Here is a 24,041-nt window from a genome sequence, read left to right as displayed (position 1 = left end):
TATCTGAATCCCATTCCACCTCTCAGTACACACTGCATTTCAATCTCTTTTCTGGCACTGCAACACAAGCCTCAGCTGTCTCAGTAAAGAGTCGAGCCCTGAAAAGACTCTGTGTCCTAAGATCAGGATCCTGGGGAGCCTATTTGTAGTCAAAGGTTTTTCTGCAACGAAGGCAGCTCATCTTTGCAAATGTGCGGTAGGATATTTCCTACCCCCCTTTGCCAATGGCAGTTCCCTAGGATTAAAGGTGTTGCTCTCCTGTGGGCTTCACAGAGAGCCGGTAAATGCTGATTTGTTTGATCTCTGTTTCTTTTCGTTATCCCTAGCTCTTTTCTCAGATTGGAAAATAAAAAGTTGGATAAGTCATCTGTTCAGCTTTCTAATCCTTGTTTTACCTGCTAATTTTACAGCTCCTAATAAACTGTAGGGATTTGTTGACATTCCTAATAGGGAGATAGGACACTGCTATGACAAAGCAAATAAGTGGTGCTGTCTCTCATGGGCTGAGTTTCACCAACTCTCTAACCCCCAGAATAAGCACCAATAATTTAATTGATACTAGACATCAATAATGTAATTAGATTTAACTGCTTACCAGGTCCACCATTATGTGCTCGTTATTTCCCATAGCATGACTTGTTTGAAACGGCATCATTCGTTGAAAAAATTTATTAGCATTGCTTTAGATTAAATGACAGTTCAGCAATGTGGATAGCTGCCTATCGAAATTATCCAAGCAATTTCTTTCTTTTTGCTGTGAGAATAGAGTGGCGGTGTGGGTGGTAATGAATATTTAGAGTGCTTTTATTAAAAAGGAACAAAAGAAATAACACCCCCAACCAAACACACACTTTCTAACAGCATTCATTATAATTTAAGTGGAAGTTTACCAAGATGAATGCAGTTAAGCACTCTGTCACACTAAAGGCAGGGGTTAGATTCATCCCTGGTGCACTTCCAATGGACTGTGGAGCTATGCCAAGAGTGGATTCGGCATGCTTTCCATTTATGTTCTCGAGGCTGTTTGAGAGGAGAGGCGGGGCGGGATGGATACTTAAAGACATGAGTTAAAGCAGCAGATTGGACAGAAAAGTACATCTGTAGTACTTGTGACACTTCAAAGAATTCTGTAGGTTCCATTTTGGGTCTCTTTTCTAAATATGTGTGTAAATAAACGTGTTCTTTTCTGGGAGCTGTTGATAGGCAGGGGGAGGCCTTACTGAAGCAGTGAAGGGACTACACGTAACCCTGTAATAGTCATTCTGTACCGAGAAATGCACTGTGGAGAAAGTGGTCTCCTAAGGCTGTGAATCCATAGCAAAACCCCTTTGTGCTTAACCTTTGAAACAAATTATGGTTCACTTATAGCAATAATGCACTCGGCAAAATTTTGATTTACGTTCACAACTTCTAATCTGGAAGCCACGGGAGCCGTGTGATGGGTATAAGTGACTTAATGTAAGGCTGGGACTGTCTAAACAGCAAAGGAATCCTATTCTTGTTGAGCAGTATGGTTTCAAAGCAGAGTACTTGGCTCAAATGCAGAAAATTTTGGTTTCTTGCCACACAGCAGCTCTGTGATGTTAGGAAAATCTCTTCCTTCCTGTGAGCTTCATTTGTCTTTCTGAAAATTTATAATGACCTCTCTTATGTCATCATGAGCTTCACGGGTCAAAGTCTGCCGCGATTGAGAGACGGGACGCTGCTTGATGCAAGCAAAATGTCAGTTTATTAGACGCATCGGAAAGCCTTTTATACAGCTACTTAACAGTTACATAAATTCTATCATTTCTGATTGGCTTAGCTCTAAATGTTTCATTACAATAATCCCTCCTACTTGCGGTTTCGCTACATGCTAGAAGCTACAGTTATAACTTGTTGCTTACTCCCTACTTCCTCAAGGTTATTTGTCTCAGACCTGCAAGGCCAGCTGTTCCCTGACTCCTCAGAGTTATTTGTCTCAGGTCTGAAAGGTCGGCATGCCCTCGAGTTTCTTGCATACTTGTACTTTTCCGCTGGCAGACCCAACAAAAGTCTGTATAAGACCGGATATAATTTGCAGAATACCCACTTGCAGACTTCATGGAACAAGGGACTTTATGCATTGCAGCCTGTTGCTTTGGATACGGACAGGATATATTATGTATCCGTTTCAGTTCCTTGGCTTAGAAGAATCAAATATTCTTATGGTTAAGAATCAATATTGCACATGTTTGAGCAAAACACTCTGATTGATCTGGAGCTTACAGGCTATGTGATTTGTCTGGCAGTTTATCTTTTGAACGCTTTCAGACAGCCTCTTCACTTTCCTATTTGCCCTCCCTCTGGAGTAGATCTGGGACTCTGCTTCCCACAGGCATCCCAAAACCCAGTGCCCAATGTGTTACCTTCCTCTCCAATGCATCGTGCGTCCTAACTTTCTTCAAGGACCCCCTCCCTCCTGTTCACCTAACCCTTGAAAGCCCTTGTTCTGCAAGTTCTTTTAGCATTGCCTGTTGCTCCCTTTATTTGAGGAGGCCCTGGGGGGGGCACCTTTTGTCCCCCTCCCCCTGCCAAGCTCACTGCAGCTCTGTCTCATGACTGTCCTGCCCTACCTCATTAGCCAGAGCTAGAGAAGGTCAGCTAATGAGACTCTTGCACTGCATGAGAAAAAGGGGCTACTTAAGTCTTTACAAATAAATGTGCAAGCTTCTAGTAACTCTACAGAAAACCCAGCTTTCTGTAGAGGCAAACTCATACCTTCTTGATGGAGAGGGAACTGGAATTCAACACTCAAGCAAGCAAAGTCCTTTATGACGTGTCTAATGAACTGCGGCATCAGAATCTCAGAAATATCTGTTGTATGGTTACAGCTAACTTATTTTTGTGCTAGGTGATGCATGGGCCAGTGAAGAACTTGTGGTCTTGTCAGTCACAGAAAAATTAAATCCACTTTTTCAATACTGAGGTTTCTAATAGAGAAGTCACTTGAATGACTTTCCAAACTTGCTGAAGAACGCTTTAAGAGTCTTTGAAATGAAGCGTGTACTTAAGGATTTTTTTCTTTTTTCTCTCTTATTCACAACTTTCTAATTTTGTCTTTAGTCTGTTGGTTTGAATTAAAGATCAAAGTTGAAATTATTCAATCTATAACTTTTCTGTATCTATTCTGCTTGCAGGTAGGTTTAAATTGTATTTTACCTCTCAAGCTAAGGTTTGGACTTATTTTTTTGTTATGTATGAACTTTAAATTTTAAGAGGGTAGAAGCAGTTTTGTATTGTTTGAAAGCTATCAGTATGACTGAGGTAATCTCCATAAGAACAAAATATCCCTTTGTCCTCAAATTACAATCTTTTAATTGGAATGAAGGAACCTCTTCTCCCTTTTTATTTTACCTATTCCTCATCAAGCAGGTTGCAAGTAATTAACAAACAAGATTTTGGAGACAAGTTCTTTTTCTATTTAATTCCCATCTGCAACAGCGCTGCAAAAAATACTGCTCGGATTTTATTTCCTTCTAGGAATGCTTTGAAGGGGACTTTTCCTGGAAATTGTAGTGTGCTCACGTAAATATTTTGTGGACAGCATTTAACTTCAGGTTAACCCCTGTCTCTTTGCCAGGGTTTCCAGCATGTGTTCTCCAGCTGAAGGAATTTTTCATTTGCTCATGATGTCCTACTTTGCCTGTGGAACACTACTCGCAGTACCTCTTCTTCTCGGCCCCGGGCCAGGGAATAGCACACTGGTTTTTCTTTTCACGCATCCTAGTTTTTCTCCATTTGCTTATCCTCTGCTCTTATTTCTTCCCCAGAGGTAGGCAATAATTCCTCTAATTCCTCCTTTTCCACTTTTTAATTTCTGGATTCTGCCTCCTCTTATGCTTAGACAAAGCTAGCCTTCATGTTGTTTCTTTTTTCTATTGCTGCTTGCGTTTTTCCCTCATCTGTGGTCATGGTCAGAGTTCAGAACTTGTCCCCTCTCTCTTCTCTGCTTGTCACTTGAATTTCTTCCCTCCTGCTGCTGTCTTATCTCCTTTGGTACTGCTCATCCTTCCTTGCCTGTTATATCACACCATTCTGCCACCTCCAGTTCATTAGCATCTGTCCAACAACCCGCTCGTTTGGGAGCGTTTGAGCCATAGGGCACAACTCCACCTAAGGAGAAGTAATGACCTCCACCAGCCCCTGTCCTGCTTCTTGTCTTTGTGTGTGACTCTACACCTAAATCAGTATACCTGACACAAATCCAGACTCTGTCAGAAATGATCAAAGCCATCATAATGCTTCTCTAATGATGAGATAGAGTATTTACATGTTCACCTCTGACCTTTATATAAAGTGGCCACATTTTTGACAGTTTTCTCTCATTAAAGGGCTTTTGCAAGCTAGAGGTTGTCAGAATAAGTAGGACAGCAGTTTCTGGCACCATTTGTTAGGGTGTTCTGACTTGAATGCCATCCTTAAAAGCACCAGCAGAGATATTTGTGTTATCTTTGGTGGCTGCTCACTCTGAACTGTGCCCAGCAAATTTTCAGGGCAAAGGGAATGTTGTACAGGAAGAAAGCTATTGCATGTTTTTTTAACAGTTTATGCAGCATTTTTTTTTTTTCAGTGTTTGCATTTATCTTCATATTCTAGGGCTTTCATGATCACTGGATCAAACAAGCCTCAGTGTGGGCTGCTTGAAGAGGGAGAATGCTTGATGGAGGTCAAGGGTTTATGTATGCCTGGATAGAAGGAGATTAATTCTCAGAACTTGCCTTATTTTCTTTATAAATAACAACTCATAAGGAGAAACTCTTGCAGAATTCAGTTTGTTTTCAGCCAAATTACTCAGCTACCCTTTAATAGAATAAAGTCTCTGAGTCATGGTTGTCCCCAGGATTGCACCACACTCAGCAGCTCTGTGTGTATGTGAAATAGGCTGAGGAAATCCTCCTGCATACCTAAACTTGAAAGTCAAATTGTTCAATTTTCTCATGAAACAAAATTAGTTCTGTGAGATTTAAATAAAATGCAAGGAGTAGATTCATATTGTGATGGTGGTAATGGTGTTGTACTCTCCCTTATAGGCAATATCGAAGGACATTCAAGATCAGAAACGGATCAGTTTGGTTCACATGTTTTTTGTTGTCTGAGTAGAACAGAGACCGAAATGCCAATTTACTCATTTAAATGGGGATTAAAACCCTATTTTCTTCCTGGGTTTGCTAAATATTTCATACAAAATGAGCTAGAGAAAGTTCAGCACAGGAATATTGTGTGTTTCATGGCAAAAATATGTGCCTGTTAATAGAGATGTGAATCAATTTCCCAGTTTAATTCAGTGAATTTTGTAAATGCTGAATGAAAGAATATGAGAAGGCATCTCCACAGCACTGCATTTCCATTCAACCAAAATTATTCCTGAACTGGACTTGATAATTATTCTTGCAAATAACTCTGAATCAACAATCTGTGTTTTTTGATGGATAAACTGTTTTCTAAAATGGTTGTCTATCCATAAGTGTCTTAATTTACAATCTAAATAGTTCTGGGTTAAGTATCAGGGATTCCTCAACTGTGACAAAAAAAGAAAATTATGCATGATTTTTCATACTGATGTCAGTATGACATTGCGATTCATCAAGTTGGTGATATTAGAAACTTTTAAGGTTTTGTGAATGTCCTTCTGTTGTCTTTTTAAACTAGTTGATGTCTTCTTTTTTTTTTTTAAACGGTTATAAAAATATTTTGCAACCAGAATCGGATCCCTGTTATGATATTAATTTTGTATTGCAGAAAACTATTAAATTTTAATAAGGTCTATGATTCACTGAAACATAATCCTACTGTAGAATCACACAGATTCAGGTATTAATGCTTTGTTGTTACGTATTAATTCCAAAAATATGCCTCTGGAGAAAAGAGAACGCCTTACTACCTGAAAATGAACAGTAGCTTGTAATACTGTTTCAGAATTGTAGAGTGGTACAAAATCGCTTGAGCATGAGCCAATGCCAACATCTCTTTAAGTGGTTGAAGGCTTTTCACCTTTCAAAGCACCTAAGCAAGTTTAGCGTTATCTATTGTTTGCGTATTCTGTTGTGTATCCTGGTTTAATCATGATTGAAAATTGTGTGCCATAAAGCTCTTCATGCCTCTTGTTACGTGTGGATAGACTCCTGTGAGGCAAAGCTACTTGACACACAAGATTAAAAAAAAGAAAAAGAGGAAAAAAAAAAAAGCTATTGCTTCAAAAAAAAAAAAAAAATCCAAAAAGGAAGTAAATACCAAGTCAAGATGCTGGGAAATGCAGGTTCAGCAGTGATGACAAGATAACTGTAAAGAGAGACTATCGGAGTGGAATCTATAGAAAGTCTATGTCAGGAGCATAATGCACTGAATGGAAGAAGAAATTCTTGTGCTGATAATGTGCACAGTGGCAGCTATTCTTCTGTACTCTATAGAGTTTTTGTGGCTTTTTTTTTTAAGTGAAGTTTTTTGTGTGAATGTTGATATAGTAAGGGTGTTAGAAATAAGAACTCTTTCACTACATGCAAGCAGGGGAAAATAGGCAATGTCATGGTCAAGCTTCCTCTGTCAGTACTCTTGAATCCTTTTTTTAAAGGTACTATGTGACAGACTAAACCTTCTGAGTTTTACACGCTCGGTTTACAATTCCAGCATTTCAGGGTGTCCATGGAGAATGGCTCTGTCTCAAAGCCCTCCCATTTCCTCTGCTAGTCCCCATGGCTTTGGAGGAGGAACACCTTACAGCATTCATAGTGGTGATTGAAGAGAACTTTAAGTTGGAAGCTTCTAGTGCTCTCGGGCAAGCATATAAACTAACAAAAAAGTTTGATAGGAACTGTGGTGTCTCTTGTTTGCTAGGTGTCGTCTTGCTTTCAGAGGTCTTGGAAGATTTAAAGAAAGCTAAATTTAACACTAAGCTGCTCTCCTCTTCATTCGAAGACCCTAATAAAGGAAAGAGGCAGAGGGACGAAGTCACTACAGACTGTCTCTAAAATAACTTGAAGGTATCCCACCCCGAAATGCTGCTGCAAAAGACCAGGTCTCAAACTATTTCAGTCCCTTGAAAAAATAAATAGAAGAGGCCAAACTGACGTCTTGGGGGGTTGTATAATCCGAATATTTCTGCAGGTCTGCCATACCCTTTCAACCCCTAACCTGGTGGTTCGGTCATCTGCTAGGAACTTGATAATTTCTGAAACATTGTACGATGAAAATGGTTCAGTTTGGCTTCAGTGAAAAAAAAATTGCTTTTGGATTTAAAGGAAAACATTTGGCATTTTTCTTCCCCAATTCTCTCCTCTTACCTGACCTGCATGTTTGCATATTTGTTTGGTTACAAAATATAATCCATATTTTTTCCTCTTCCTGTTCAGCCAGGTTAATGCTCATGTTTGTCTTTTTGCTGTGTTTGGTTTAATTACTGTAGCGGTGTGAATTATTCTTAACAACATGATACCTTTTATTATGCCCATTGTGATAAATTAGTATAAAACATAGTAGGTCAGCATTCTACACTGCAATCAATTTTGCAGCATTTGGGTTGCTGCATCAGTAATACATCAATGGTCTAGAGAATGGTGGAGGAGCTATTTTACAACTGTAACTGCCGATGAAGTATGAAAATTACCTTTGAAGGTGTCTGATAACACCTAGATCCACATGTTCCTTTTCCACTTTACACATCCCCCATGAAGTTTCGGTATCTGTAATGCAGGAGCTGACACACGGAGTGGAAAGTTCTTGATCCAAATGGTTGACAGTGCTCAAATTTATTGAAGCACTAGTCTGAATTTGTTCTTCCTCACCATAGATTCATCCAAAAAAAAAAAAAGGAGATTTCTGGCTGCTTTGCTAGATACATTAATTGTTGATAGTTTTGAGGACTATTTTAATTGATGGTCTGTCATTACGTAGGGTGTTTGATGGAAAACACAAAGCTAAAGTGAAAAGAGGAAATTATTGAAGATTAGACATTTGGCAATTATGCTTTCTGATAGAGGTTTAGACTTGAAAATTTTCATGGCACAGCCATTAGAAGTGCAGCAGTTTTGTATCCCATAAGTAAATTGTTGTTGTCAGATACATCAGATTTATTTTTTTTTTTTTTTTGTAGGTGGTATTCCTGTTCCATGTTATCATGAGGTATCTGTTAGGTATCTTCATTGGGGTTATGGAAGTGCTGTGGTTCAGGTGCACCTTACAATGAGCAAGAGGATTGTGTCTTAAAGCTGAATTGAGACAAGTTGGCATGCTGAGAAGACAAGACTCAAAGAAATTGATCTTTTCTTGTTTTAAAGTGCAACGTGCTGGGTGGCGACGCAGTGTGGTATGACAGTGTAAGGAAACTGATCTTGACCCTGTGAATGTAGCAGAGTATGGGATCTTTTCTGTCTCTTAATTAGTCTAAACGTAGTATTAACCTAATATATTCTTAAACTTTGTTACTGATATTCATCAACAGTAGAGGAAATCAAAAGGCTGCTTCTTAGTGGCAATGTCATCTGGAATGTTTACGTTTCTGTGGAGGAAAATTGTTCCTGCACACACATTCTCAGACAAGCACGAAAAATTAGTAAAGATAGCAATTGAAAAAAGAACAGCCTCTGAAGCCAGAGGACAACTTAAGAGTAGCTGAGCAAAGCACAATTTCAATCTTACTGGCATACAAGTCCTTCGAGATACAGTTTGAAAGGAAGACAAAGCAACTGTGTTTGCTGTAATTTTTCAGGGCTCTTAATCATTTACTCCATGTCAATATTAATGATTAATTGACAAATTGCATGACATGTCTAGAAATACATTGTATTTGGTGTTTGTAGCAACAGCATTTTTCTTATTAGGAGGAAAGAGCATGTAGTAATGTCTCAGAAGTTAGGAAATACTAAAGTTCACAATGAAACCTCAAGGTAATTTTCCCAAAAGTCTCCATCTTGATTTGTTGGGCTGAATATAACTATTTAGAGGGTGATCTAATGAAGGAGGGTTTTTAGAGGGCCTTTTTCTTGCTTGTTGTAAGTCTGGGAAAGTGTTTAGCAGAGCCAGCTAAAACAGAAGTTACTTGTAAACTTTGTGTGAAGTTGGTAAATGTTTTAATCACACGAAAATAAGATGATGATTACAGGAAACAGTATTCTAGGAAAGATTGTATTACATGATACTTGGTCCCTTCTTTCTGTGAGAGCAGAGGGTGCTGTAAGCTGCCCCAGTGGATCAGGTCAGTGACTCTGTAGCATGGTGGTATATCACCATGCTTGTTTTAAGTCAAGGTCTCAGGACTGTAAGAGGGCATGTGTCTTGGGGTGCTGGCAGTGGAACCTAGAACAAACCGCTTAAACTGATTTTCTATAAATGGGAGGAAAAGTTGATCTCCTTCGTTCATTTTCTGTAAACCAGGAAGATCTAGAATTTGAGTGGACTGCAGAGATAGGTACGTGAATGTTGGATAATATATTGATGTATGCTCTAGAAATGTGTAATGTTGTAGATATACAATGTATAACATAAACTAAAAATCTGGTAGAAATGGAACCTTAAGTTTGTCCTGGGACTGAAGTTGAGTACTAATGAAGTAAAGAAAATCTAGACCTCCACATTAACCAAATAATAAGAATACGAAATATTGGACCACTGTTTGCAATGAGTATGTGTCTGTCTGATGCAGAGAATAATGTATGGAGCCTGTAGGGAGAAAAAAGAACAATGTGTGTTCACTAGACCCTTCAATTCAGGATGCCTTTACTTCTGTTCCCTTCAGCTTCTGACTGCTTACGTATTTACGTAAGTATCACTGAATTAATTTTTCTTGATTTAACATTATTCAAACTTTCTGCTTTCAAACAGAAAGATAAAAGCTACAGTTGTGTTGTCATGAGGGATCCATAGGTGCCCAGGATTCCTCAGTGTCACACAGTTAGATATGAGTGCTGGGAAGGGGTAGATTGTGGTGGTGTCGTGTGAACACAAGCTATGAGGGGAGCTGGCAGCTCTTCATCACTCACGTACTCTTCACACTACAACCAGGTAGTCAAGCCTAATAAATGGAGCCTGGAGAGGAAAAGAGGTAATTTCCTAAGGGAAAGAATAAAACCCAAACTGCTTGGAAAGAGGGGGAAAAAAAAAGATAAATGACTATGGAAAGGAGTATTGGAGAAGCTGAGAAAGAGAAGCCAAAGGAAAGAAAGGTAGGAGGAGCCAGCTTCAGGTTAGGTCTATTAAATAGTCAAAGTGTGCAGGTGAAGTGATTGCTACTAAGTGACCAGGAACAAAGCTTGTCTGATACAATCAAAGAGGACACAAAAGCAAGTGCAGAAATGGGTACAGAAGTGGAAAAAAAGTCCACTTAATCATCAAGGCTCATTTTGACAGTTGAGCAAAACTGTACAGAGAGATTATCACTGCAGACTCCTTCACAAAGACAGAATATGGTATAGCTTATAGCAATACTAAATGATATTTGTGTAACACGGTCATATCAGAATTCTAATGTCTGTGGAGTCACACACTGTAAACATTACTAAGCATCAGTATTACTGTAGTATTTATGTGGTCTTCTGCCCTTTTCAGTCTCGTGTTCTACTCTGAGCTGTTACGTACCTGGGCAATGCGTTTTTACAAGACACAAACTTCTGCCCTGGCCATAGGGAGAAGCAAAGGGAAAAGAGCTGGAGATGAGCTCTGTTCGCCCTCTTTTCCCTCTTCCTCCTGTTTCCTGCCCAGCCAGTAGTCCTCTCCCTACCACCACAGCGAAGTGACAGAGCAGGGAGATGCTCTGCTTGTGGGATCTGTGTCAGGGTGAGAGGGGGAAGAAGGGAGCTATTTGTTTCACGGGATGAGTGGGATCCAGGTGCCTCAGGCAGCAGTGTGCCTCTGGGAATGAAGACTCTCAGAGGACAATTCCATCCTCTTTCTCCTCTCGTCCTTTCCTTCCGACCACAGATGTCAAGCAGGGGATTAGAGGTCACAAAGAAAGAAGCTTACATGTACATCCTCTTCCAACCCACAACTATCCTAAATGTTAAACAGTATTACAGTAGCTTTATTTTGGCATCCATGTGGCAGAACATTTAAATGTTGAGGCTGGGGAATTCCCCTAATTTATTGAGACTCCTGGAATAAATCATCCCTTGCTCAAGTTGGGTTTCCTTGTGTACCACCTGCATGAACAATACATCTGTCTCATAAACGGACCTCTTTCTGACTGTTGAATTTAGAGTAAATGCTGGATTAGCTGGGTGGGGGGGGAGGCAAGGGGGACAGTGGTAGGTAATAAGAGCCTCATACCCAGCTGGGAACAAATGTGTTCTGCTATGTGTGTTTTGGCAGTTGTGCATCATATCATCCATTCCCCTTTTCAGGCCAATGAAGCAGAAGCGAGGGGAAGAAATACTCAACTTGTCAAGCTGTGCTAAAAATAAAAAGGTTGAAATGAGTTAATGTTGAAGTTGCTTCCTTTTTTATTTGCTGAACTAATGACTTTTATTGAGAAAAGTTACTGGAATAGTCAATATAAATGATAGACATGAACACTAATCTCTGAAAAATTGAAAGTCTTAATAACTGGAAAATACTTTTTAATTTACTTAGTGTATTTTACTTCTATAAAATTCCTTGCCTTCTATAGTTTCCATAGAAGCAGGACTGTTTCTCTCTGTTATTTTTGTAGCAAATACGATTTTGAAACTGCCATAGAGATGAAGATCAAAATTAGTTCAGGCTCCCAGGCCTGATACTGTCCACTCGTTCTCTTGGAAGGACTAGAATTTATATATTAAAAACTACGCAGTTCAGTTCATAGGTGGAAAAAAATTAGAATATAGTTACAGAGTGTTTTATCACAAAATGGAAGTCATTTAATTGCCATCCTTTTATTTTGTCTTCCTTAATATTTTCTGAAATCTGTAATTTCTAGTAGCCTGCCCACTGGTTTTGTGGTTTGTTTGGGGTTTTTTAGTTTGGTTTGATTTTTTTTCCTTTTTTTTTTGTATATGTGGTGTGTTTGTTTTTGTTCTTTTTTTAAGTGATCATATAAAAGTACTGAATTCTGGGTAGTGGTGAGATCACAACTTTCCCCATGGTGGATCACACATGTATTTCATTTAGTTACTACCTGGGAAGAGATGAGATGTTCCTGCAGTAGGAGCTGGATCCCAGCGAGGAATTGTAAAGCTTCCTCTGGAGAGAAATGTGGAGGTGCTGATTGTGCCTTGTGGCTGGGACTCCAGCCCACCAGTCAGTGCCAGCTCTGCCTTTCCATGGCTACTTGTGACTTTACAGTGAGTAGAGAAAAATAAGATGGAGTGGGATTGGCACAGATGGGAAGTCTGTCTCCAGTGATATCATACAGCACGCCTGAGTCTGGTGCTAGCAAATCAGACCTTTGATCCCAGAATAAGTCTGCTTTGCTATTGACTCATATTGGAGCCCTGGATGAGTAGGTTTGAATATGGCTCAAATGCTTCTGATCTTATTTTGATAGAAATGGATTAAATGGCATTAAAGCAATGGTTTAACCGTAACTCTTTTTAGAGCCGTGTGTCTATGTACTTCAGTATTTAAGTGTCAGTTATTCTTCCAGAGTCCTGGGATGGCAACGTACAATTTCCTAGGTGTATGCAGTTTTGGGATACCACAATATTCCATGTAGTTTGTTCAACTCTGTATGTGCTGTGTGGGAGTGGAACAGAATGAACTGGGTAAATGTCTCGATTTTTATTTTATGGGCTCATCTACCTGAAACACACAACTTCACTTTTCCAGCTTGTATTTTTCTGTAAAAAGTGTTAAACTGCTCTTGGAAAAGTTTATTGTATGCTTGATTTTGACTTATGGCATGATGGAGAGGAATATGTTTTCAGTAACTAGGAAACAACATACTGAGCATAGGACTGGTGAAAATCCTAACGTAAAAAGAGAATGTATTCACAGCAATCTTAACAACTCTGTGTGTGTGTGTATATATATTTCGGTTTTTGCTTCCTGAAAAAAAAATTGTGCTGGCAGAATTTTATGTTCAAAAAAACAATCTTATTTTTTATAAAGAACATAAATTTCTAGCCTCTTATTTTATGAATTATGTTGAATGGATCACACGCTTTTTGGGGTAAATCATGTATTTCAATGTGTGTCAGACTTCAAGGCACTGTAAATAATCTGTTCTAATCTACACTATACAAAGATTTGGCCATTAAAAAACAGTTCTATATGTTTCTGGGAAGGAGCTAATGTGTCTGTCTTTTTTGTGAAAGAATACAGCATCCTTTAATGCTTTGCAGTTTTATTGGTAAAGGGTTTGCATAAAACTAATGAAATGGCTCAGCAGAATTTGTATTTTGAAGCTCCTTCTAGGGTAGAAGTTGTATCCTTATTATTAATTTTTCAGCCTTGATTTAAAAGATTCTCTTTGCGTTTTTTCTCCTAATAAGCAGTATATATTATTCTCATACTCTCAAAGCAAAATACAAACCACTCACCACCCCCCCCCCACCCCCAAAGCCCTTCAGCGTTCAGGTCTTATTTATTTATTTATGTAAATGCTCCAGAGCATAGGGACTTAAGAATTGAAGTTTTCATAGCAAGGATAATGAAGCTATCCAGCATTTTAACAAAGTCATTGCTAGGGCTTTGGAAAGGCTTTTCTTTAATCAAATATTTAATGCTGCAGCAATCAGAAAAGGATAATGGTGCTTTTTTTTTTTTTTCCAGTGGCTTGGAAAATAGAAACAATGGCTATTGTAGTGTGTAGCAATGGACTTAACTGTCAGTCTAACATAGCTAAACACCTATTAAGAGCAGAAGATGTGGTTTTTACCATTTTGAGCAGTTTTCATCATCCTCTATTACTTTTTGCTGTCATGCACCACAAGAATTTACCTGTTATTGTACTGATGAATATCTCATCTTGCTGTGATGACTGAAATCTTTCCTAATTCATAGGGTAAAGCCTAGAAAAGTCTTGAAGATTGCCAAATCCTTTTATTACGGGAACCATATTTCCTTTTTCTTTTAATAGCTACATATTGACTCTCCTCTTAATACTAGTTAGATATTTGAATGACAGGTTACAGTCTGATCCTGAAATTTTGACAAGGAAAGTTTGGTTAAAGTTATTTTAGCCTTTTCTGATTTACATAACGTCTTGCTCATTTGTAATTTACAAAACCCAAAGAGTATCACGAATCTTTTTTGCCGTCAGCAAGCATATTGCAGAATATCTTCACTGATATGATAGACTTCTGTCTGAAGTTATAGCTTTCTATGGCTCTATGAATGGCCACAGAAATAGGATGCCTAGTGGCCATTGGGAACATACTGAATACAGGTCTGTAAGTATTTAATAATTTCACAGAAAAGAACAAATTCAAAACATGATGTTGAAAGAGAACCACCGCAAAAATATCTTAAAGCCAAATCAGGACAGAAAGTTCTTCTGAGAGCAGAAAATTAATTTTCAAATGCTTATTCTAAATAAAACATGAACTTTGGGGACCCAAGTGAGAGTTTTAACTATTAGGAAAGTAATGGAAAATGAGTCTGCATTTAATGGATTTTTGTCTCCAAATTTCTTTCGCTTTTTTTTAATTGACTCATTTTAAAATGTTGTAAGTAAAAGTGGTGTTATATTCCCAATAATCTTATCTGTTCAGAATTTTTCAATAAACTTTTCATTTATGTTGGCAAAAACAACCAACAACCCCCCCCCCGCCCCGCCCCCAAATCCCCCAAATTTAAATCCTCCAAATTTAAATCCTCCAAATTTAAATCCTCCAAATTTAAAGCCCCCCCAAATCTTTTTGGAAGTGAACAGAGGAATACGTTACTCATAGACAGGGAGTCTCAGTTCATGCTACTGGGTTGAAGATCAACCCGAGAGATCTTCCAGCAGTGAAACTCAGAGCTTATGCAAAAATTGCAAATCACATGGTGCTAGCCTGTAAAGAAAAAAAAAAAGTCTAAATAATGCTCAATGACAGAAGAGAATTCAGTTTAATCTTTGCTATACTTTATAAAGATAAAGAACTGAACATGACCTACACGTATGGCATTATATCTCCCTTTCGAATGTGGGGACAAGGAAAAATGGTTGAGAACTTCAGACCAGTAACAGGTGTGATTTTCAGCAAGTTCTTTGACTTGCTTTTTATCTTTAACAACCACCATAGTAAATGAGGTCAGGTGCTTGGTAAATGGGAGACAAATATTATCCCTACTGTGATCCACCCATATGGGAAAAATTGAGGAAAAGTTAGGAAGAGCTTCCTCTGTATGAAGGTTGTCAAGTGATTGTGTGATACCGGTCAGTCAGAGGATAGTTCCAATAGTGCCAACTGGATCCTGTTGGAGCAAGAGCTGTAAGGATTCCAGAATTTTCATGTACTGAATTGATGAGTTTTCCTGGCTCAGAGTGGAAATTTGATCCAATATTTAAGAAAAGATCCTTGTGTTGAGTAAAGGGAGGGCTGGCTGATGATGAACTCTCAGTTTTGTGTAAAAGATTTTTTTCAAACACCTTTCCCCCAGATAAGTCATGTGAGAGATACTTTGTGGATTCAATAGAGGCTTCAAGCAGTTGGAGAAATATTCGTCAAATCAATACTAACATAGCATATACAAGTCAACAGCGGCGATTTACAGGTCGGGCATAAAAGAAAGCATTGAGGTAGTAGGAATCTGTCTATTAATGTTGTCTGTATGAGCTTTTCAGTAATAAAAGTAATAATGGCATCCTAAACCCTTGCCTACAGGAACGAGAAAGCTGGTGTTTTTCTTTCTCCCACTCTTCTAGGTTCCCAGAGTGAACAACTCTGTTGCTATAGAGTCCATGCTGGATCAGGTCCCTCTGTTTAAAAAAGCATGGAAAAAAATATCCTTTATCTATCTCTGGAGTGAATTAGTAACTGTTACACGTAAGAATAAATAATTATTCTGCGGGTACACATACATGGGTGCATGTTATTAGGGACATAGGTGCTGTATACCACACGCACAGCCTGCGAGTGGACAGAATGACTGTCTGTACTGAGCTTATAATGTGTTGCTTCCTCAGCAAAGTAGTGGGAAGCCCTTATACACATAATATACTGTCAAATCTCTATGACTTTTTCCTGAACTATTACAGTTGCGTGGTGTCTTGAACAAGTTTATACAGTGCTGCTCAAAGTATTGCTAGCCTAAAAATCCACAGAAGGCAAGGCATTTAGGCTGTAATGTCTTTTTAAAGGTATGTCAAGTAAAGAAATAGTTGCTTCAGGCTGGATAGGCTAAAGAAGAGATTGCTGCTCTCCGCTTCTCTGTGTCCCTATTGGGCCACTTTATATGATGTAAGATCTCTTTGAAAGTCAGGCTAGTAAACACAGTGTAAGAATATACAGCACAGCTGGCTAGAACACTAATAAAAAAGATATAACCCCTAGCTCTGTGCTCAGCTGGATCTATTTCTACAAAAAAGTCTTAAAAAAAATAAAAAATTCTTGCATTACTGTGCACATCAGTTCTGTTCTCCTTTTCTGCAGCTTTTGATGGGCTGTAATTGTGTTCTTGGCATTCACAGTGAAGCACATTAATTTTGCTTTTAAGTCTTTTGGAATTCAATAGAAAAATATGCAAATGGTTCAGGAGGAAGTATGTCATTCAAAAGAGGTGTTATGTGTGATTTTTTTTTTTTCCCCTAGCTGAAAGAATAGAAGCTTCATTGTCTTTTCAGAACTACTTTATTCATCATGATAAATTGGGAGTCTATTTCCTCCCCAAACTTTTCCAGATCTTGATGAGATTCTAGTGTTTCGTGTGTATGTGGAAGAGAGAGGGGGTTCCTGTTTTTATTCTTATTATTTAATTGTATATATATACTTCCATGATAAAATGGGCTGTTCCTTTATGGATTTTCTTAAAAATAAAACCATCACAGTAGTATTGGCTGTTTTTTAAAATCACCAATGTAGGGAGCAGATTTGCTTTACTCTCGCAGTCTCTTTGTGAATATATCTGCTAATATACCCTTGGGATGTCAGGTGTCCAGTGTATGATTAAGTGCATCTTACAGAAATTAGGTTCATGAAGTGACACTGCCTTCATTGTAGTCTGGAGAGGCATATTTGCCTGTCAAGACTTACAACCCAAGCTGTTAACAGGCTGAGAAAACCCCCTTTGCCAAAATATAATATGAAATTATCCTCAATTTACATGCATGCAGAATATGCCATGGATGGCCACGTAAAAAGGTTTAAGTATACCATATAGAAGCTAACCTTCTGGGTGCCATCTACCTGAATTTGCAGAAGTACTCCTTAATTCCTTCACAGGGCTCGTATGGATAAGCCAAACCCATGTAGGATGCCCCACTGATGATATGATAGGCAAGATCCATACGCGTGACACTTGAAATACCTATTACCCATCTTGGTTTGGATCATTTTTGCCCATGACTTATTACAGAAGTAAGTAGAAATTCTGGTAAGTGCCCTGCTTCCTTTTGTCAAGTCTTGAAGTATTCTGCAGAAACTTTAGGTAAGTTAGGCAACGGGGTTAAGGAGGTTTTATTCACTGGAGCTCATGGTTATTGAATGGAAATTGCTTTGGATTCTAAAGGGGCTTTCTGGCCATTGTTTGAGATGTTGTCAATAAGCTGGAGAAAACTTCTATTTGGGGAATGGTACAATCCAACACGGGCAGCTTTGCTGTAGAGAGAGTCCTGTGAGATGCAGATAAGGAACTTGCAGAAGCAGGAGGCAAGTGGCCTCGTTTGGGACTTGTCACTTTCTAAATTTTCCAGAATTTGGCACCCCAGAAATGTCATCCTTCTGAGGCATAATGGAAAGAGTATACTAACTGAGCAGTGGGGTGGCTTAAATAATACTCCAATAATTAACACTTGTGGCATCAGAACATTTCTGACAAGTTCTCCCAAACTTTGTCCCCCAGCATTCCAGTCTGCCCAGTTCAAATTCAGATCCCAACCTAACTGAGGACCTTTTTTTCCTTATTCCCTTTTGAGTGGAATGCCATATGGATGAGGAATGGAAAAACACCCTGCCAAACAAACTAACCCTCTGTGTGAGCATCACCATTGGAGGGGGGGGATATGAATCTATTCAAACTCCCATAATCTTATGTTTATCTAGATGACAATGCAAAGGTATATTAAAATATATTGCTTGCTGTTGACCTGCAGTGAAGAGAAGATCAGGCCATACATAAAGGCATTGGCCTCTCTTCCGGTGTGAGCTTCGAGAAGTTACTCAATATTATGTGATCACCAGCCCTGTTCCTGACTGCCTTTGCTTTGATTTTCTAGCTCGGTTCCAACAGCTGCCTTTGCCAGAATAAGTTGTCAGTTGGAAAAAGAGAAAAGTCTTACTGCCCTCCACTTACCTTCCAGAGTGCATCTCCTTGGAACTCTTGTGTGTTTTTCTCTTATGAAATCAGGTGAGAATGGAAGATAAAGACACAGTAGCAACATAAATGGCTATTGATAGTCATTTCAATATCTCACAGCTTTCACCAAGGAGCAAGCTATTACCCATCCACTGTACCACACTAAGTTCAAAATAGGAACAATCAAAGGCAGTTGGCGTGGAGAAAACACCTTGTGCCAATGCCCTGTCCTATGAGAGCTTCTGTTCCTAAAGCTTTGAGAAGAATGGAACAATTAATGTCTGTGAGGCTCAAGTGGATATTTCTCATTAAGTTGTACTTCCTGTACATTTCTCATGTTGTGTTTGTGACTTATATTGGCCCCTGGAGGCTAGCTGAGAGATGAAATGTTGCTGCTTTGAGCACGCTGCAGAGTAATACCTACTGTGGCTGCGCTGGGGAGTGGGTACCGCAAGGAGAAGGTGGACACCGAGTAGGGGAAAGGAAGGAGACTGTAGCAGGAATGTGCCTGCTAAATAGGGAGGGAAGCAGTGGACCTTTCCACTTGGCAGGTATGTTTTGTGTGGCAAGTCCTCCAGGCTGCGTGGCCTTGAACCACCTGTTTTAGCCCTACGTTCAGAGTCTGAGTTGCTTTTACTTAGGAGAAAGGTTCATCTGGTGCACTTGGGGATAGGTGTCCTTTTCCGATAAAGTCTGCAAGCGAGGTGTGTATGGGAAATACTGAAAAATTACTAATGCTTCTAAAAGGTTTTTAGTCTTAATGCACTTTCAGTCTGTTTCTGCCTGCAGATGAGGTTCTGCGAATGCTGTTTTTGGCAGTAGGAGAGGCCTAAGAGGTTTCTGACCTCAGTTATTCTTTCCCATCCTTGCACTGAAGTTTTACAAAAATAAACTGAACTGGCTTAAATTTAGAAAGTATTTGAAAGTATTATTTTCACGCTGTGAATGGAAGGAAAGGGGATATATTATTGCAATGACTAGGTTTTTTCTGTGCTATTTCGGGAGTGGACAGTAAGCAGCAATACAAGGTTGACACCTCCCTAAATTAGCTTTCAAAAGAAAGCATTCATGGAACCATAGTTTAAACTTCTTTATTTGTGCAAGCGATCTTTGCTGTTTATCCTGGAATTGCTAATTAAGAGCGTATCACTACCTTCATCCTTTTATGCCAACTACAAGTGTGTCCCTTTAAGCTTGCTGTTGTATGTTTACCTATTTGAAAAAATACTTTGAAAAAATACATTCATTGGCTTGCGTTGCCGCACTGCTGCTTGGTTCTTGTCTGTTGTGGCACGTGTGTATTTTCAAGTACATCAGTCTGAAAACTTAGATCCTGCAATTGTTTCGTAGCAAAGATTGAAATTTAATGGTTGATACTTCAAGGTTTGGTTGTGCAAGAGTACTGTGTTATTTTGATATGAGGCCTGTGGTGGCATTTTGGCTTGGTCCTTGCCTGACAGGTAAACACATAAGGGTCAATGTAAGTCAGCATTTATAACTAAAGCTTTTTCGTAGTCATAGGCATGCTTGTTGTTTTCCGACATAGTTTGTGTGCTTGTTAAAATGACTTCATTGCTTCATTATATTACAGCTGTAAATGAAAATGCTGTAACGCCTGCTTTATTTACGCTGAACCACTTATTCACCTTCCAGCACAATGAACCATTTTAAACATGCTCACAGCTTTGAGGAGTTTATATACCTGACCTCGGATGCCTCCAGTTTGTGTTTCTATTGCTTCTTCACACAATTCCAAATGAACACTAAAAACAGACAGTCCATAATGTGAGCTGTGCTGGTATTTCATATGACTGCTTTTAAAAATGAACAAGCAAAAATGAAAGAGTAAACCAGTGGGAAGGTAAAATTAGTTATTTTCTTATTTTTTGATCAATAAATCAATTTAGAGAGTCAAACTGCCATAGCTTAAATCAAATTCTTAGTCAAGGAAATAGTCAACATAAGGAATTAGCCTCGCATTTTATAAATTAATTCAACTTTTTTTTTTTTTTTACATGAATAGGTCACTATACAGAGAAATGAGAAATTCGGTGAAGATGAAAGAATAGTGGTCAGCCACTAAAAAGCAAATTTGGAATTGTGATTAAACAAAGAAAGGGGCATTTATTATCTGAACAGAAACCCAGATGGCACAGTGTCATCTATGAAAAGACATGCACTTTAAGCATGTTGATGAGTCGAAATAATATTTGAAAAAGACAACCATTCAAAATGGATCAAAACAGATTGGAGCAGAGGTGTGGGAGGTATGTTCAGGAATAATAATATTTGTAATAAAACTGAAGGTGAAAACAGAATTAAGCAAGGATTTGAGTTACAGAGGGGCAACACAGATCCAATGAAATGAATACACAACATAACTATTATGAGACTTTTTCAGCACTGCTGGGGAAATCCAGCTTTTATAAACCTTTTGTAGCTCAGTTAGGGTGAAGGTTATCTCAAACTAATCAAGTGATCCAGAGCAACTTTGAACAAGCAAATAAAGAAATGCTGTATGTTCTCCAAAAACAACCTAAGGAAAAGTCTCAATAGGCCCTGGCGTTCAGGCAGTTGTCTAAGTCACTTGGTTAGTTGTTTTGATGGCACAAATACTGACACAAGTGGATAACAAAAGGTTCAGAAGGCTAAAGCTGAAGTTCTACTGTCAGGCTGTGCACCGTTGTTAGGTGTCATCCCATACAGCAGTAATTCCAACAACTGAGGGAAGTTTTCAGTTTATTACCTTTGGACCTTGGTGTCCCGCTGTATCTGCAGACCTGACCTACAGTGATATGAGGAAATTGCTTTACATCTGGTTTTCTCTCCAGGATATCATATCAGCATCCCACTTGCTAAGATGGTTATTTCAAAGGTAGAATAAGCCTAGTTGACAAAGGTCCTTCCCGCACGCAGAAACTTCTATTTGTTTAAAAGGAAGATGTTCGATGAAAACATTATTATTGATCTATCTTTCAGAGAAAGCTGAAGGAGGTTTACCTTGTTTTTCTGACTGCTTCCCCAACATTGCAACCCATCTGGTAAAGAACTACGTGGGCAAGGCCTGCTGCCACTCCCATGTTTCCCGAAAGCCTCCATACTGAATAGCACAGGTCACTTTTTTTATGGACAACTGAACTTCAGAATGTTTCGGAGACACACCGGAAATAACAAAAAACCCACAGAAGAACAATAACAAAAAATTTTTACACTCTCTTTCAGTTAGAGATTTGGCATTCCCAAAACATTGTTTGACTTCACTTCCAACAAGGTTTAAGGGCTTGTGTTCGCATTCAGAGCAGTGATAAAAGATGTGAAAATATTCATGCTATTCAAGACTAATAAAAAAAAAATTCACGTTATTATTACTCTCTATAAAGTGCAGTTTGACAATCAGTGGAGCCAGCCTAACAGCTTGCTGCCTTGAAGAATAGCATACCCTTGAGATATTTAAAGTGTGGCAAGTGATCATCATTACAGTCCGCCTGACAAAGACGTAAGTGTTAAACAGAATGACAGAAGCAACAACAGTTGGGAACAATAGCTTCTGTAAAGACATTTGCATACAACATCTCTAACAGCAGATCTGTTCTGGTCAAATAATGCCAAGAGTTTTACATGTCGTTGCCCTGTTATGGCCATTACAAACTTTAATAAAGGTTTCCCCAATTACTCATGATGAGTTGAACATAACTGATGTTCATACACACACGTGTCATACCTCCTCAGAAAAAGAGGGCATCTGGTTCTTCTGTGATCCTATACCTTCCAGACAGATACTTCTCAGACTTATTCTTCAAGACTTCCTGTGTTGATAATCCACTACTTTCCAGACAATTCATTCAGACTTTGGTATACTTAAAGTTAGAAGGATTTTCCTGATGCTTAATACTCTCTGCTGTGGCCTAAGCTTATTAGTTCTTGTCCTTTAAACATGAAGATAAATTGCTCTCTCTCTTTATAGGCATTCTTAACACATTTCAAGACTTATGTCTTTTCTTATGTCTCATTTTCAGTATATTAAACCAATTTCAGGTCTGTCTTTCCTTACTGGTTGTTTTTTCTATATTGTGATCATTTCCCCTGCTTTCCTATGACTTCTGGTCTTCTTGGCCTAGTTGGTTCTTGTCTTAACCAAAACTTGCCTCCACATTCCAATTACTTTTTTACTGATATTTAGATTTATTTCGTATTTTTCAAACTTTCATTTTATTTACCTCTGCCCTTCTGATAACTGTGTTACTCTGCTAGCTCATGTTCAGCTTTTGATCCACACTACCTCCCAGATATTTTTTACTGAACTGCTACCCGCACAATTGTTCCTGTGGTTACGCAGAAGTGTAAAATTGAGTGAGCGTCCTCGATTTTATCATCTTAGTAATTGATGAAAAACATGTAATTGTATTTCAGGCAGGAAAGATCCTTGAAGAATCATACTTTGTTTACTCATCAATTCTGTCCCTACAGTAATGAAATTCATAATATATTTATTTTTACTAGTTACATTTTTATTTTTACAAGTTACATTTAAATGTATTAATCTAGTTTGCTTGTGGGAATATTGTGCAAATCAATAACAAAGCTTTACTAAAGACACACAACATCTGTTTCTTTTTCCTATCCAAAAGGCCTGTTACCTTGTCACTGAAAGAAATTAGATTGGTTTGACGTGACTGTTCTCAACAAGTACACATTGGCTGTTACAAATTAGAAGCTTCCCAAACATGTCATGCTGGTTAATAAGATGACTGTGAAAAAACGTCATCAAGATAATACCTGTAGCTTTTATCCAAAAGGAAATCAAAGACATTTTCTTAGCGTTATAGAAGTAGCACCATAGTACACGTTGTATTTTAAATATATTTTAAAATGGTACCAAATTTCCACACTAAAAAAAAAAAAAGTCCGTAGGAAGACAGGGATTAGTAGAACTAAAATGTTCCTTCCTCAAGTACTTTTACAGCGTTTTAAATAGTAGCTATAGAATAGCCAATAGAACAACAGTTATCTCACCAAAAAAAAAAAAAAAAGTTCAGGTTTTAAGGCATGCAACTCCGTCCGAGGCAGGGGAAGAAAATATATTCATCTCAAACAGCAAAAAGCTATATAAAATATGAACACTACCACTCATCACAGTGGACACTAGCTTATACTTTCTGATAAGCATCACCTCTGGTACTCTAAAGTCATTAAACTTACCAAAATTTTAAACCAACAATGGGTTCCATTGATATCAGTGGTCTGATGGGATTACCACGTATGAGGATTATTATGGATTTGTTACTTGGTTTTATAAGGGGTTCGATTGTCCTTTGGGTTACTTAGCACTGATTTTCATAACTACTATTTCAGAACATTTCACTGAAGCCGTTGCTGATTCATATTAATATGAAAGAGGGAGAGAAGACAATTACAGTTTTTCTGAGATAGTTCTTTGCCTGATTTTCACAAAGATCAAGAGAAACACTGAGGGGTTTTGAGGTAAATAGAGTGTGTGCTTTCCTTAAGCACACATATATCAATCAATAAAGCAATTCAAGATTTTTTTTAAATGTAACACGAATATTTAAATTTTCAAGAAAACCTAGCAGGGCCCAGATTTCCATTCCTTTTTTCCATCATACCAGCAAAAATCCAGCTAACAAGTCCCTCTTGATTCAAAGATCAGCAGGATAGGC

General features: G+C 38.4%; 1 long non-coding RNA gene across 2 annotated transcripts in view; it reads left to right on the top strand.

Annotated features, from left to right (window-relative positions):
- LOC141738894 (uncharacterized) overlaps positions 1 to 24,041 on the top strand; it is a 49,123-nt gene that overhangs the window by 14,878 nt on the left and 10,204 nt on the right. The window contains exons 2-4 of one of the 2 annotated variants that reach the window (XR_012585516.1): positions 17,292 to 17,442; positions 18,284 to 18,414; positions 21,343 to 22,115. This is a non-coding gene — a long non-coding RNA (uncharacterized LOC141738894). Of the gene's footprint in view, positions 1 to 17,291; positions 17,443 to 18,283; positions 18,415 to 21,342; positions 22,116 to 24,041 lie in introns of those variants that run through there. The other variant, XR_012585518.1, reaches the window with a different exon arrangement.

The sequence above is a fragment of the Larus michahellis genome, chromosome 2 (genome assembly GCF_964199755.1).
Source record: "Larus michahellis chromosome 2, bLarMic1.1, whole genome shotgun sequence".
NCBI classification, from domain to species: Eukaryota; Metazoa; Chordata; class Aves; order Charadriiformes; family Laridae; genus Larus; species Larus michahellis.
Note: the sequence above shows the minus strand (reverse complement) of the source record. Positions and strands in the feature narration are given on the sequence as shown.